We start from the raw sequence: 17,521 nt of genomic DNA on the forward strand, positions 1-17,521 counted from the left end.
CAGGGAAAGTCTAGACTCTCCACAGAGGACGAGGGAGTTTGCAGTTGGTGTTTAGAGGAATGGAGACACAGAATTGCAATGTCTTGCCACAAGTTTGGAAAATAGAATCGGCTGCTGCCTGCCTAGGCAAAAGACACTCACTCTCTCTAATCCCAGAGATAGAAAGAACAGAGGAAAAAGAACTGCCCAGAGTCCACAAACCACACCCTCTGTGGAGAGGACAAGAGGTTCTTGTCACACAGATAAGCACTGGAGAAATCAGGAAAGCTAAACATGCATGCTTACCTCTTCAAAGGAAGATGTCGCCTGCCCTTCTTACAGAACACTGGGAAAGGGCACAGCTTACAACCTGGGGATCCTTTGCTAACTGTAGGACCAGGCTCACCCTTATGACCTAGAACTTAAGTTCAGTTTATCCCAGACACTTTCCCCTAAATCTTGAGCTTTGCTTCTAGGCCACAGAATCCAACCAGGTGAGAGACGGCACTTGTACTTTACAACAGTCTAAGTGACTTCTATGTCATCTTTGGGCCAGGTCAACCCTGACTCTGATAAGCATTATGTTTAGCTCAGTCATTCTCTCTAGACCCTAAATCTTGAGCACTGCTTATGAGTCAACAGTACCCATCTTTGAGAGAAGCCAAATGTATTTTGTAAACATGTCTTAAGTTTGCTACGCTCATGGGACTGAGTTAATTGTCATCAGAAAACTATTTCTCTAAAATTGTGCTGTGCTTAAATATGACTAAAATAAACAAACAGATCTTGATTGAACACCCACCTTTTCTATTTCTTGCACCAACCCAAGCCCATACACATTCCTAAGTCTCAGCTCCAAAAATGCAGAAATACATTTTATCTGGAACTCCCAGTAGCCAGACCTATCAGGACTCCAGAAGATTTTCCTATGGGCAACACACAGCCACCACAGTCTCTTAGAAACCAAAGAGGAAACAGAAACCAAAGAACAAAACACCCACCCAACAAAAATAAAACCAGACATCAAACACCTAGAATTGCAATCTCCCAGAAGCCTAGACACCACTGTAAAAACACAATAACAAACAGGTCAGTATGCCTCCATTAGAACCAAACAACACTACCAAGGCAGGCTCTCAACAGTCCAATATAACTAAAGCACAAAAGAAAGACCTTAAAACAGCCTTTATGTATATGATAGAAGTCCTTAAAGAGAAAACGTTTAAGTCCCTTTTAAAAACTATAAAAATACAAACCATAGTGGAAGAAAATTATTAAAACAAATCAAGACCTGAAAATAGAAATAGAATCAATAAAAAACCCAAACTGAGGGAAATCTGGAAATGAAGACTTTAGGAACTGAAACAGAAACCTCAGAGGCAAGCATCACCAAAGGGATACATGAGATGAAAGAGAGAATCTCAGACACTGAAGACATGATAGAAGAAATGAATACATCAGCCAAAGAAAATGTTAAATATAAATATGTCTTGGCACAAAAGATCACAGGAAATCTAGGATACTATAAGACCAAATCTACAACTAACAGGAATAGAGGAAGAAGAGACACAAATCAAAGGCACAGAAAATATTTTCAACAAAATCATAGAAGAAAATTTCCCTAATATAAAGGAGGTGCCTAACAAAGACCAAAAGACATACAATATACCAAATAGACTGAACCAGAAAAGAAAGTTCCCTTGACACATAATAATCTAAATTTACAGAAAAAAAGAATATTAAAAACTGCAAGGGAGAAAGACCAAGTAACATAAAGGCAGACCTATTAGAATTACATCTAACCTCAATGAAAACTTGAAAAGTCAGAAAGGTCTGAATAGCTGCAAGCTCTAGGAGACCACAGATTCCAGCCCAGACCCGTGTACCCAGAAAACTTTCTATCACCATAGATGGATAAAATACAACATTCCATGATCAAACCAAATTCAAACTATTTATCTACAAATCCAGCCCTACAGAAGTTGCTAGAAGGTAAATTCCAACATAAATATGTTAGCTACATACAAGAAAACACAGGGGATAGATAATTTCGAAGCAGTCAAGACAAAAGAAGGAAAGATCATGCACTTGCACAGACACACACAGACACACACATACACAATAACAACAGCAACATAAGAGAAATCAACACTTATTGGTCATTGATATCTCTTAATCTCTACAGTCACAATTCCCAAATAAAAAGACTGACAGAATGTATGTGTAAACAGGATCCATCCTTCTGCTGCATTCAAGAAACATACCTTCACGTCAAGGACAGACTTCACCTCAGAGTAAAGAGTTGTAAAAAGATATTCCACGCAAATGGACTTAAAAAATAAGCTGATGAAGCCATTTTAATGTCTGACCAAACAGACTTCAAATCAAAACTAATCAGAAGAGAAAGGGAAGAACACTAAATACTAATCAAAGGGAAAAAACCCATCCAGATGACATTTCAGTTCTTACCGTCTGTGCCCCAAACACAAGGGCACCCAGGTTTTTAAAAGAAACACAACTGCAGTTAAGTCACATATTGGCCCTTACATACTGATAGTGGGAGACTTCAACACCCCACTCTCACCAAAGGACAAGTCATCCAGACAAAAACTGAACACAAAATACTAGAGCTAAGAGATATAAATAAAATAGATACAACAAAAACAGAACATTGCACATAAACACAAAAGAATATACCTTCTCAGCATCTCATGGAACTTTCTCCAAAACTGATCACATACTCAGTCACAAAAGCAAGTCTCGTGAGATACAAGAGTCAAAACAACATCCTGGATCCTATCTAACTACCAAGAATTAAAGCTGGATTTCAACACCATAAACAACAGAAACCTCACAAACTCAAGGAAAATGAACAACTCTTTAATGAACAACAACAATAAAAATGAGTTAAGACAGAAGTTAAGAAAGAACTCAAAGACTTTCTAGAATAAAAGTGAATATACAACATACCCAAATGTGTGGGACACAATGAAGGCTGTTCTAAGAGGCAAGTTCATAGCACTAAGTGCTTACATTAAGAAAAAAAAAATGGAGAGATCTCATATTGGTAACTTTTTTTTCTTTTTTTTTCTCTTTTTTTTTCAAGACAGGGTTTCTCTGTGGTTTTGGAGCTTGTCCTGGAACTAGCTCTTGTAGACCAGGCTGGTCTCCAACTCTCAGAGATCCGCCTGCCTCTGCCTTCAGAGTGCTGGGATTAAAGGCGTGCGCCACCACCACCCGGCTCATATTGGTAACTTAACAGAACACCTAAAAGCTTACTACAAAAAGAAGAAATTACGCTCCAAAGGTGTAGACAGCATGAAATAATCAACCTCATGACTAAAGTCAATAAAATAGAAGTGAGCAAATGTTGGGGTGTTTCATTTGTTGGTTGGTCAAAGAAAGAGGTCACTTCAAGATGAAATCTTAAGGCCTGTAATGGACTGAACCCTGAATAGCCATACAAAGGCATATTTATTGATTGTTACACTAAGTTGGTGTTTGGATAAAGTATTTCCTCATACCAAGGTACCTAATCTAATCTGTATGTCTCTCTAAAAAAAAGTATCACATGTCCTCAGACTTCAGTTCTTTATTGTGTATCACTTGCAATACACAATAATCTCAAATGTGCCAGAGGCATCTTGTGACCAAACAAGAAATTCTACAAATGACAGAAAATAATCACTGTTCTCTACAAAGATTCCTTGCTGTTTGCCAAAATGATACTTTTTAGAAAACAACTATTCACTCTGAATGTCTACACTAGGTCCAGTGACTGCTAAATTCCTACAACAAACTAACAACGACGAAGCAAAAACAATAAGAAGAATCAATGAAACAGGACTGGAGAGGGAGGGGGAGAGGAGTGGGGGGAGGGGGAGAAGGGTGGGAGGAGGGGGAGAAGGGTGGGAGGAGGGGGAGGGAAATGGGAGGCTGGGAGGAGGTGGAAACTTGTTTTTTTTTCTTTTCTTTCTCCTTTTCTCAATAAAAAAAATGGAAAAAAAAAAGAATGAAATCAGGGAAGAGCACCTTTCAAAATAGCTTCCAAGAATATAAAACATTAATGAATCAAGTGAAAGACTTGTACTATAAAGCTTCAAGTGTTTGAAGAAAGAAATTGAAAAAGATATCAGAAGATGGAAAGATCTCCCATGCTCATTGATCAATAGGCTTAACGTAGTAAGAATAGCTATCCTACCAAAGCAATCTCCAGATTTAATGCAGTCCCTATTAAAATTCCAACACAATTCTTCCCATATTATGAAAGGATCAGTCTCAGCTTCATATGGAAACACAAAACTCCAGATAGCTAAAACAGTCCTGAATAATAAAAGAACTGCTGGAGGCATCACCATCCCTGATTTCGAGTTGCACTATAAAGCTATACTAATAAAAACAGCACAGTATTGGCACAAAACAAACAATCAATGGAACAGACATGAAATTGCAGACATAAGTCTACACACACATGGGCAACTGATTTTTTTGATAAAGAAGCCAGAAATACACAGTGGAGAAAGGATACCAGCTTCAGCAAATGGTGCTGGTAAAGCTGAACGGTTTTGTATAAAAGAACCCAAATAGATCCATACGTGCCACTCTGCTCAAAACCCAACTCTTAATGGATCAAAGATCTCAGCTTAAAACTCGATACACCGAAGATGTTAGAATAGAAAGTGGGGAATAACCTTGAAATTATTGACACAGGAGTCAACTTCCCGAACAGAACACTGATAGCACAGGCACTAAGATCAGCAAATAATAAAAGGGACCTCATGAAACTGAGAGGCTTCTATACAGCAAAGGACACCATCATTAGAATAAAGCAGCCAGCCGGGCGGTGGTGGTGCATGCCTTTAATCCCAGCACTCAGGAGGCAGAGGCAGGAGGATATCTGTGTGTTTGAGACCAGCCTGGTCGACAAGAGCTAGTTCCAGGACAGGCTCCAAAACCACAGAGAAACCCTGTCTCGAAAAAAAAAAAAAAAACCAAAATAAATAAATAAATAATAAAATAAAGCAGCCACCTACAGAATAGGATAAGATTTTTACCAACTACAACATCTGATAGAGGACCAACATCCAAGATACATAAGGAACTCAAGAAGTTAGATATCAAGGAAACAACTAACACAATTAAAAATGGAGTGCAGATCTAAACAGAGAGTTCTCAGGAGAAGAATCACAAAGGCCTGAGAAACACTTAAAGAAATGTTCAGTACCCTTAGCCATCATAGAAACAAAAATCAAAACTTTTTGAGATTTCATCCTACAGGTGTCAGCATGGCTAAGATCAACAAAACAAGTGATCACTCAGATGATACAGATGTGGAGTAAGAGGAATACTCATTCATCCACTGCTGGTTGAGGTGGAAACTAATACAGTCACTAGGAAATCAATATGGTGCTTCCTCAGAAAGATGGAAGCCCATCTGCCTCAAGACACAACCATGCCACTCTTGAGCACATAGCCAATGGATATTTCATCCTATCACAGAGACACTTTCTCAACCATGTTTATTGAAGCTCTCTTCACAAGAACCAGACGTTGGAAGTAACCTACACGGCCCTCACCAGATGAATAAGTAAAGAAAATGTGGTACATTTACACAATATATTATTATTTAGCTGTTTAAAAATGACAGCATGAAATTTGGAGGCAAACGGATGGAACTAGAATAAAATCATCCTGAGTGTGGTATCCCAGACCCTGGAAGATAAATATGGTATGTATTTGCTTATATGTGGAAATTAGCTGTTAAGTCAATGACAACCAAGCTATAATCCATAGAACCACAGGGGGCGATAAAGAGTAAGAGACTAGAGGGAACAGATAGATCTCATTAGGAAAGGAAAATGAATGGATGAGGGGTCTGGGATGAGAGGATCAAGTGGGGAGTTGGATAAAGATAGTAGGTAGGAATACAGGAAAAGACAGCTAAAATTAAGGGGAATTTTATAGTTAGTATAGAACCCTAATGCAGTAGAAGCTTCTTAAAATATATGCATATATGTAGGCAACTGCTGTAGGAAAATCCTTCAGCCTTTAAGTTACCAACCCACTTGGGCGTGGTCCCTTATATTATAAATGCCCTTGTAAAGCACACACTTCCTCTCTCCTCTGCTGCTAGATTCCCCGTTTGAGCAGAGGACTGTGATCCATGAGTCTACCCCTAAAAAAATAACCTTTTATTATATTCAATTCTGAGCTAGTGTGGGATTTTTTTTAGTGTTCCTCTTCAGGTAACTAAATGAAATCATCAAATATTGGGTGAGACAGAATCACAACTGGCCATCTCTTGTTGCCCAAAAGAAGATTTCAGTAACGGGAATGGGTTAAATCTAGTTGAGCTGTTGGCAAAAGGGGTCCCAGAGGAACCCCAAACATCTCAGGCTATTGCCAAGGCTATAGGTTGCTCTCCACAAACTGACAGCCAGACCCCTTTGCTGAAGACAACACCTACAACAGTTCATTGACCATGAAGATGTAGAGCCTCCACCTCTGAGTTCCAGTGTCTTTGTTACAGGAAGGTACTCTGCATGCTATAAAAGAGAAATGTAAACACCAAGTCAGCCTCCACCCCTTTAGCTACAATGGTGTGCTATCAGCAAGATATGCTAGGGTAGTAGTGGCACAAAACTTGTGGGGGTGACTAACCAATAACTGATCAGACTTAAGGGTACTTCAAGAGATGTAACCCATACTCCACACTGCTTGGCTTACTGAGAACCTGAGACTAGATAGCACAGGGACCTAGGGCAAAACCAAATAATACTAGCCTAAAATAAGAAAAAGAAAGGGAGAAGGGGAGAAGAGCAGAGAGGCAGAGAGAGAGACAGAGACAGAGACAGAGACAGACAGAGACAGAGAAGGGAGAGACAGAAATGGTAGGGACTCAAGGCTAGAAGCTGAAGATCAGCTAGCCTCAGCAGACAAGGGAGGGAGGGAGTGTGGCTTGTCTCTTAAAGGGACAGGACAGATCATTACAACAATGGAATACTACCAAGCCAACATCAAGAGAAATTCTATAGTAGACACAAACCCATAGAGATTAAACAACACAGTATTGAATGATGAATGGATCTTTGGCCAAACAAAGGAATGATAAAAATCCTAGAATTGAGTGAAAAACCAAAATCCAAAATCCAAGCCTATGAGATACAATGAAAACAGGCCTAATCCTTGCCCCACTATCACAATGATATTTATCTCGAACATCACCATAGAATCTTCCTCAGGCGACAGATGGAGATAGAGACAGAGACCCTCATCAGAGGAACGGACTGAGCTCCCAAGGTCCAGTTGAAAGGCAGAAGGAGGGAGAAGAGGAACAAGGAAGTCAGGACCATGAGGGGTTGGTCCACCAACTGAGGCAGTGTGCCTGTTCTAATGGGAGCTCACCAAATCCAGCTGGACCGGGTCTGAATGAGCATGTGATCAAACCAGACTCTCAAATTGGGGCTGACAATGGGGGCTGACTGAGAAGCCATTGATAATGGGACTTGTGTTTACGGCATATTTCGGCTTTTTGGGACCCTAGTCTATATGGATGCACTGCTCCCTAGGCCTGGATGTAGGGGGGAGGGCCTTGGACTTCCCACAGAGCAGGGTTCCCTGCTGTCTCTCAAGCAGGGTGGGAAAGGGAGGAGTGGGTGTCGGGGAGCGGGAAGGGATTGGGAGGAGGGAAAGAAGTGTGAATAATTGATTGGAAAAATAAATAAAAATTAAAAAAAAAAAGAAAACAGGTCTAAGAAGACAGTTTACAGCTTTAAGTTCCTACACTAATGAACCAAAGAGGCTGGGCAGATGACTCAGTGGATGAGGACATCTGCTCTACAAACATGGAGACTTGAGGGAAGATACCAAGCACCAAACAAAAGGACTATGGCTGTGAGGGCCTGTAACCTCAGCTTGGCAATGGGGGGCAGAGGTATACAGCAGATCCCTAGAGCTTGCTGACCAGCCCGTCTAGCGTAAACCGTGAGCTTCTGGTTCAATGAAAGTGACCTTAAAAATACCCTAAGTCCCCTCTGTCTTCTGCACAGGCACCTGCTGACTCACGTTCTCACATCTCCACACATATACAAAATCAGAGGGATCTCAGATAAATATCTTAATGATGCACCTTAACTCTCTGGCAGGAAAATGAGCCAAATATTGTATCAGTAGATAGTAATTACTAAGCTCTGGCCAGCTCAAGTGTGGCAAGAACAGCTCTGGCAGGCCTTGCCCTTCTCTCCCATTCTGCCTGCCTTGCTAAAAACTGTTAAGAGTACACTCTTAAAGCTGGTCACCAAGATCTAGTTCCTTATTTGGCTACTTCCTTCTCCTGAGACTGACTACCAAGGTCTGGCTATCAAATATTGAAATCCAGCAATCAAAAGCCCCCCACACTCATCTAATTAAGGCACCCAATTAAAATTAAATGGTTCATCTTAACATAGGGTTCCCCCACCCTTTCTTTTTATAAACTGCCATTTTCCTATGTGCCATGTCTGTCCCCTCTCTATCCAGAGGCAGTCCTTTGTCTCTCTGGACAAGTACCCCAGCCCCTTTCCATTGTCCCCTTCCCCTTCTCCCTCATCCTCTTTCTCCTGTGTTTGTCTCTTATTCCCTGCCCTTTATCCCTCTGGGGCAAATAAATCTCCTTTGTGCTGAGAACTTGGCCTTGGGAGTAGCCCACACTTTATCTTTCAATGGGAAATGCGGGAAACACGAGATACAAAAAGTCAACAAAACAAGAACTTGATTCTTTGAAAAGACAGAGTGCTAACTTTTAGCTAGACTTAAAAAGAGAGAAGAGTTAAATTTATAAAATTAAAAAAGGAAAGGAGCGACAGCATTGAAATTCAGCAAATCTCTGTTTTGTCTTGAAAACATTTGTTCCTGCCAGGCAGCAATGGTGGCTCACACCTTTAATTCCAGCACTTGGGTGTCAGAGGCAGGAGGATCTCTGAGTTCAAACCCATCCTGATCCACAGAGCAAGTTCCAGGACAGATGGAGTGTTGTTACACAGAGAAACCCTGTCTTGAGAAAACAAGCCAAACCAAAAAAAAAAAAAATATTCCATTAATTGGAAAGAATATAAAAGAAATAAATCAATCTCTAGGTGCATATGACCTACCAATATGTAACCAAGAGGAGGTGAAATTTTAGAAGCTATATAATAAGCAGTGAGATAGAAGCAGTAATTAAAAATCTCCCAGCTGAAAACAGTCCTGTCTGTCCCACACGGACTCACTTCCATTGTTGTATCTGAGACCTAGAACCCCCAAGAAGATCACCAGGAAACCACACTTTCGAATGCAAAAGCAAGGTCCTCTGCCTCACAGTCTGGCACCGCAGATGGACAGAGAAGGACCTTGCCTACTATAGTAATGGGTTTATAAAGACAAAAACCACAAGACAGTCACAAGGTTATAGTCTCAAAGTACAAAATTACTTATCCTATACCATAATTGGCTAGAGGTTAGGTAAAGCTCAGCTGTTAGTTCCTGATAGGCTAATATTATCTAAGGGGGATAGCAACAGTCCCCTGGTCACGTCCTCCAGACATCTGCTGACCACAGGGACTGTTTGGAATGCTATCTGATTGGTTCATTATTACTCAGCTGATAAGGGAAGTTAGGTGGTCAATATTCTCTGTATGACTACAGGTGGGGGAATGGGCTGCATTCAGCAACTTTGTGTAACTTAGGTTTTTCCATTAACTGATACTTCCTTTAAAGAGGGGTCCCATACCTTCAGCTTTTCCTGGGGACTGGGGTACTGTTCAAAGTCCCAAAAGGGTCCAGCACAGAAATGAAATCTTTTCCGGCTTCTCACCATAAAATAGGAAAGGAAGGAATATTATTAAATTCTTCTCTTTTATTTTTTAGTACAATTTGTTATTTATTTATTTTTTAAATTTCATTCTACATTCCATCTGCAGTTTTCCCCCCACCCCTCCTCCCATTTTCCCTTGCCACCCCCCCCCCCCCCAAGTCCACCCCTTATCCATTTCTCCCAACAGGTAAGAACTCCCATGGGAGTCATCAAAGTCTGGCATATGATGTTGAGGCAGGACCAAGCCCCTCTCCCCTGCATCACAGCTGAGCATGGCACCCCACCATAGGAAATGATCTTCAACAAGATAGCTAATGCACCAGGGATAGATCTGATCTTCCTGCCAGGGGCCTCTCAGACCAGGCTACACCACTCCCGCCTACTTCAGTCCATGGAGGCTCCACAGCTTCTGATCTAGAGTCCATGAGTTCCCAGGAGCTTGGCTCAGCTGTTTCTGCAGACTTCTCCATCATGATCTTGACCTCCCCTGCTCATGTATTCCCTCTTCTCTATGAAGCTAGTTTTATCCTGTTATGAAAACTAGACAAAATAACAAGAAAAATTACAGACACTCTCTCTGATGAATATAGACATAAAATTGTGATCAATTTAGCTTTACTCCAGAGTCTTAGATAGCAGTTTCTCTGAGACTGAAACATTCTATCCTACAGGAGAGCTCGCTAAGACAAAAAGTAAACAACTCAAAATAACTTCAGAAAGTCCCCGAAACTGACCAGATACACTTCACCCTCCCTCCCAAGACTATATAAATAGAAAGGCCCTCAGGGAGTCAGTCTCAGAGAAGCCAGCTATCAGAGAGGAGCCTGAGACACCCTGGAAGAAGCAGAGACCAGGCAAACTGCCTAGAAGAAAGAGTTGCATTATTATTCCAGCTAAGACTTTTTACTCAACTGAATAGGTATGGAGAGAGTGGAGTCATGCTCCTAATTTTTGTGGAATTGTGTTGAGTTTCTTTGCATTTAATTTGATGTTGGCAATAGCTTTGCTGTAAACTGCTTTTATTATGTTAAATTGTGTTTCTTGTATCCCTAATCTCTCCAGGGTTGTTTTTTTTTTATCATGATTTTTATCATGGATTTTGTCAAAGGCCTTTTCTGCATCTAATGAGATGGCCTTGTGGTTTTTTTTTCAGTTTGTTTATGGTGGATTACATTTACCTGTTTGTGTGTTGAACCCTCCCTGCTTCTCTTGGATGAAACCTGCCTGATCATGATAGATGATCTTTTTGATGTGTTCTTGAATTCAATTTACAAGTATTTTGTTGAGAATTTTTTGCATCTATTTCATAAGGGAAATTCTGTAAATATCTATTAATTCCATTTAGTTTATGATGTCAGTTAACTCCTAAGTTTCTGTTTAGCTTTTGTCTGGATGACCTGCCCTGCATATTAGCATTAGTGAGTTTGGTGGTTTGAATAGGAATAACCCCCAGAGACTCACGTGCCCCCCCCCCCAGACTCACGTGCTTCAAATCTTGTCTGGTGGGGGAAGGACAGTTTAAGAGGTGTGGCCTTGTTGGAGTAGGTGTGACCTTGCTGTAGGAAGTGTGTTAGTGGGGGTGGGGTTTGTGGTCTCAGAGCTGAGTCCTTGCTTCCTATGGAACAAGAAGTACACAACTCTAAGATTCTTCTCCAGCACCATATCTGCCTGCATGCCCCCCACGCTTCCTGCAAGACAATAATGGACTAAAACTCTGCAACTGTAAGCAAATGCCAATCACATGTTTTCCTTTATAAAAGTTGTTGTGGTCATGGTGTCTCTTCACAGCAGTAAAACGAACCCTAACTAAGACAGTGGGGTGGTGAAGTCTCTACTATTTATTGTGTGAGGATCAATATGTTACTTAAGCTGTGTTTGTGTTTCTTTTATGAACTTGGGTGCTCTTGCGTTTGGTGCATAGATTTTAAGAATGCCATATCACGTTGGTGAATTTTTCCTTTGATGAGTATATAGTGTCTTCTCTTATCTCTTCTGATTGATTTTGGATCGAAGTCTATTTTGTCAGATATTAAAATGCCTAGAGCAGCTTGCTTCGTAAGTCCACTTGCTTGGAATATCTTTTTCTATCTTTTTACCCTGAAATAATGTCTATCCTTAACTTTTAAGTGTGTTTCTTGGATACAACAGAGAGGATAGATCCTATTTTTGCATGCATTTTTGTTAGTCTGTGTCTTTTTTTTTTTTTTTTTTTTTTTTTTTTTTTTTTTTTTTTTGGTTTTTCGAGACAGGGTTTCTCTGTGGCTTTGGAGCCTGTCCTGGAACTAGCTCTTGTAGACCAGGCTGGTCTCGAACTCACAGAGATCCGCCTGCCTCTGCCGCCCGAGTGCTGGGATTAAAGGCGTGCGCCACCATCGCCCGGCTCTAGTCTGTGTCTTTTTATTTGGGAATAGAAACCATTGATGTTGAGAGATATCAACAATGATTTTGATATTGAGTAGTGTTTGTTGATTCCTGTTGTTTTGTATGTGTGCTGTGTGCACACACGCGTGTGTTGTGTGTGGTTTGTGTGAGTGTGTTGTATGTATTGTGTGGTGTGTGTATGTTACCTATGTGGTGTATTTTTTTCTTTTGATTTGCTGATCTGGGATTATTTCTTCTTTATTTTTTTGTTGTGTGTGGTTAACCTCTTTAGATTTGAGTTTTTCTTATAGCACCTTTTGTACACCTGAATTTGTAGATAGATAATGCTCAAATTTGCTTTTTTAAATTGTGGAATTTTCCCCATCTATTGTGATTGAAAGTTTTCTGGGTATTTTATTACGGGATGGCATCTGTGATCTCTTAGCTTTAGTAGGATATCTGTTGAGCTCCTTCTGGCTTTTAGAGTCTCTATGAGAAGTCAGTTGTTATTTTAATACACCTACCTTTTTATGTTACTTGGTCTTTTCCCCTTGTAGCTTTTAATATTTTTCTTTGTTCTGTATGTTTAATGTTTTTGCTGAAGGGTATTTCTTTTCTGGTAGACTCTATTTGGTGTTTTGTATGTTACTTGTAACCTTGAGACATAGCTCCTTCTTTAGGTTATAGAAATTTTCTTCCATGATTTTGTTGAAAATATTTTCTGCACCTTTGACCTGGGTTTCTTCTCCTGCCTCTATTCCTATTATTTTTAGATTAAGTCTTTTCATAGACTCCAGATTTCCTGAATGTGTTATGACACAATTTTTTAGATTTAATATTTTTATGACCAAGGTATCCATTTTTTCTATCTTGTTTTCAATGCTTGAGATTCTCTTTTATTTCTGGTATTCTGATTGTGAGGCTTGTCTCTGTGGGACCTGTTTGAGTGTCTAAATTTTTTATTTTTAATTTTCTGTCAGTTTTGGTTATCTTTATTGAGTCTATCTCCATTTTCAGATATTGAACTGTTTTATTCATTTCCTTCCCTAATTTGTGTTTTCAAAATTCTTTAAGGGATTTATTTTTTTTTAAGGAACTCTATCATACTCATAAAGCTGTTTTAAGGACTTTGTCTTGTGCTTCAGGAATGTTGCAATACTCAGGCCTTGTGGTATAGGGTTCCTGGGCTCTAGTGGAGGCAGATTGTCCTGTCTGTTGCTGGTTGGTTGTGTTTTTACATTGATGTCTAGGCTCTAGTGGAGGCAGATTGTCCTGGCTGTTGCTGATTGTGTTTTTACACTGGTGTCTAGGCATCTGCCTTTGAGAAGACTGCACTTCTAGAAGCTGATATCTGGTCTTGTCTTTGTTGGGTAGGCGTTATGTTTCTTTGTTTCTGCTGCCTGCTCTGGTTATTAGGAGAGTGTGGTGCTGTGTTTGGCCTGGTAGGCAATTCTTCTGGGACTCTGTTAGGTGTGGCCCCGGGAGTTCTGGGTAGAATGTGTTTCTAGGTATTGAGAGTTGGCACTTTAGAATGGGGATGGACTGGGGAGCACTTAGGGGGTTCACTATAGAGAAGATAGGAGGATGTTCCAATAGGATCTGCTTAGTCACCTGGGAATAGGGCAGAGAGCAAGGAGAGGCTACAAGAGGTAGTCTATTTCAGAGCTGGGGGTGAGCCTGGGGACTGGATTTGGAGGACTGGAGGGAGAGTGAAAATCTGAAGTTTGCCTACATGCTTCACTGGTCGACTTGCTTCTCTGGCAGTCTTGGCTGGAAGTTTCCAGAGAGTGCCTGCTAGAGTGTGGCTGGCATCATAGGATGCTGGGGAGGAAGGATGGAGAAGGTCTGCAGGGGCAGCTGGAGGTGGGGACTGAGAGACTGGAGCGGCCACAGCAGGGGGTCTGCTACAGAGTTGGGGGTGACACAGGGGCCTTGGATTTGGAGGAGAGAAGGCAGAGGGGGAGATGCAGTTAGGTTACCTCCTCCCCTGGGAGGAGTGTCTGTCAGTTTCCAGGGAGTGTCTGCTGATGTTGGGGGCTGGAATGACGAGATGCATGGAGGGAAAGAAGGATGACATCTCTCTAAGGAAGATCTTTCTTGGGAGCCACTGGAGATGGGGACGGAGAAGATGGGGACCACAGCGGGTGGCCTGCTACTGTGCTATGACAGGCCTTAGCATTGAAGGAGAGCAGAGAGAGGGAGATCTGTAGCCAGCCCACCTGCTCTTCTGGACAGAGTTGAATACAGGTTGTTTGTTTGTTTGAGACAGGGTTTCTCTGTGTAGCCCTGGCTGTTCTGGAATTTTCTGTACAGTCCAGGCCTTGAGCTCACAGAGATCTGCCTGCCTCTACCTCCTGAGTGCTGGGATTAAAAGCATGCACCGCCACCACCCAGCCGAATATAGATTCTTAAAGTATCTTTTGTAATTTTCTGAATTTCCTCTGATGGAATGTTCCTCTTTGCATCTCCAATTTTTATGGGTTTGGCTAATTTCTTAATTCCTTTTGGTCAGTTTGGCAAATGGTTTGCCAATCCTGTTAATATTTTCAGAGTATCAACTCTTTGTTTCATTGTTGTTTTTGTTTTTGTAATGTTTTCTTTTTTCTTCTTTTTCCTGGTCTTGGACATCTCTTCCTACCTGCTCTTTTTAAATGTTCATTATTCCACTTTTTCTTAGGACTTCAGATGAACCATTATTAATCTGGGATTGCTCAAATTTCTTGACATAGACACATGGTGTTATAAACTTCCATGTTATGACTGCTTTAATTGTTTATCATAGAATTTTATATGTTGTATTTTCATTTTCATTCAATTCTAGGAATTTTCAATTTCCTTCTTGACTTTTTCCTTCACTTAATTTTGAGAGTTTAGTTTTTCTGTATTTATGTGCTGTCTGTCTTTTGTGTTGATTATCTTTAATGAATGGTGGTCATGTAGAATGCAGGGTGTGATTTCGGATTTCCTGTATTTGTTGAGGCTTTCTTGTCGGGGGTCAGCCTCGATAAAAATGCCTTTCTTCCGGAGCTGAGGCATGGGAATTTAGAAATATAGTAAAGAACACGAAGACGCGAATGAAAATAATAAAACGCAGAAACATATAGGATAGTGTCAGGAGGGAATATCAGTGAGTACTGAAAATTCACACATGTTTAATTTCCAACTGGTTAATATACCCCTGACCCCCAAACGTAAGAGTTTAATATACCCCTGACCCCCAAACGTAAGAGTTTAATATACCCCTGACCCCCAAACGTAAGAGTTTAATATACCCCTGACCCCCAAACGTAAGAGTTTAATATACCCCTGACCCCCAAATGTGAGAGTTTAATATACCCCAGACCCCCAAACGTAAGAGTAAGACAAAAGACTGCATTAACATACAGATTGAAAGTCACAGGCTACTAGCACTCATTGCTCATGCCCCTGACTCACGCCCTAGACCAAACACTCTGTAGGCAAACCACTCCCTGGGTGGAATCCCAAGTTATTCCCATAAAGGGAACTGGAACTTAGTTGGATCCTTGGACTTTTGTTTTAGGTAGGACCCAACTACTTCCCTATTTCAGGAGCACAAGGTCTGGCAACTAGCCACACCTGTTGACAATAGCCTTGAGAGAGCGGAACTCTGATTTACATATAGGTGGGACCTTCTTGCTTGAATTAGAAGCACAATAACCTGAATGAACTAAAAACAAGTCTCAAACTCTCTGACCTTTGGCCTCTTTGGGACTCCACACTTTCTTTGTGTCCTAAGGTGTCATCTATTTTGGAGAAGGTTCAAAGGGCCTCTGAAAATGTATGTTCTTTATTGTTTTTTTTTGTGGAATGTTCTGTAAATGAGTATCTCTTAGGTCCACTTGACTCGGGAACATTATTTAATTCCAGAGCTTTTCTATTTAACTTTTTTCCTGCTTAACTGAATCATCTCCATCCTTGTGCTGGTGGAGATCTGTGGTTTTAATTCCAAGCATTTCTTTAATGAAGTTGGTGCATATATGTTTAGGACTTTTACGTCTTGTTTGGTTTCTCCTTTCCCAAGGAGAAAGTGTCTCTCCTCTCTTCTGATCAGTTGTGGTTTGAGGTTGATTTCATCAGATATTAGAATAGCTCCTCCTAATTGTTTCTTGGTTCCATTTCCTTGGAGTAATTTTTCATTCCTTTATCCTAAGGTGATGTCTACCACTGCCTGTGGGGTATTTTTGGAGGCAGTGAAATGATGGCTCTTGTTATCTTACCCAATCTATTAGTCTATGTCTCTTTATCATAGAGCTGAGAGCATTAATATTTAGAGTTGTTATTGAACAATGGGCATTTATCTGTGCCATTTCATCATTTTTATGATGTTCTGTTAGATTCCTTTTGATTCAGTGTTCTGGGATTGTTTATTTGTCCTTTCACCTCAATATCCCTCCAGTATCTTCTGCATAGATGCCTTAGGGTTGTACATTTCCCAAATCCATTTTAATTGTGAAAACTTTTCTTCCCCCTTCAATTATGGCTGATAGTTTTTCTGTAGTCTGGATGAGCACTGTAGTCTTTCGTAACTCGGAGACCACAGTGCACTAGTGTCTGCTGTGATTCTGATGGGCGTCCTTTGAATATAATCTGATCTCCCTCTCTTGCTGCTTTCAGTGCCCTTTGCTACACTCATTCATTCTTCTGACTAATATGTGACACAAGGAGTTTCTTTTCTGGTCCATTTGGTGTTCTATGTGTCTCTTGAACGTCAATAGGCATGTCTTTTGTTGGATTAGGGAAGTTTTCTTCAATGATTTTGCTGAAACATTTTCTGTACCTTTGATCTGAATCTCTTCTCCATCTTCTATATTTATTATTCATTTTTATTGTTATTTGTTATAGTGTCCCAGAGTTCTACATATTCTGTTCTTAGGGTATTTTCTGCATGTTCTGTTCTCGAGGTATTTTGAATTTGACACTTGTCTTTAACTGAGTGATCCAGTTTATCTACCTTGTCATTAAGACCTGGCATTCTTTCTTCCACTTATGTCCAATCTGTTGGGGATGTTTTCTTCTGAAGTTTTTGTTTGAATATCTGAAAGTTTTATTTTTTGACTATTGTAAAAACTTGATAGATTTATTAAATTCTGTTTTCAGATCTTGGACTTTGTATTATCTCATTCATTTGATTGTTCTCACGGACTACATTTCAGCACTATCCATATCTCTTTCAGTTCTTTCGTCATGTTTGTTATTCTTTCTTTAAAACCATTGTGTTGACATCATCTGAGTCACTTTTCTTGGGGGCCATTTCTATGGGAGCACACAGTTTTGATGGAGACTTGGTTTTGGTTATTCGTGTTTGTGTATTTGATATAAAACATTTGACTC

This window comes from Microtus oregoni, unplaced genomic scaffold (assembly GCF_018167655.1).
Source record: "Microtus oregoni isolate MIOR12 unplaced genomic scaffold, Mior012 000029F_ref0000214, whole genome shotgun sequence".
Taxonomy (NCBI): domain Eukaryota; kingdom Metazoa; phylum Chordata; class Mammalia; order Rodentia; family Cricetidae; genus Microtus; species Microtus oregoni.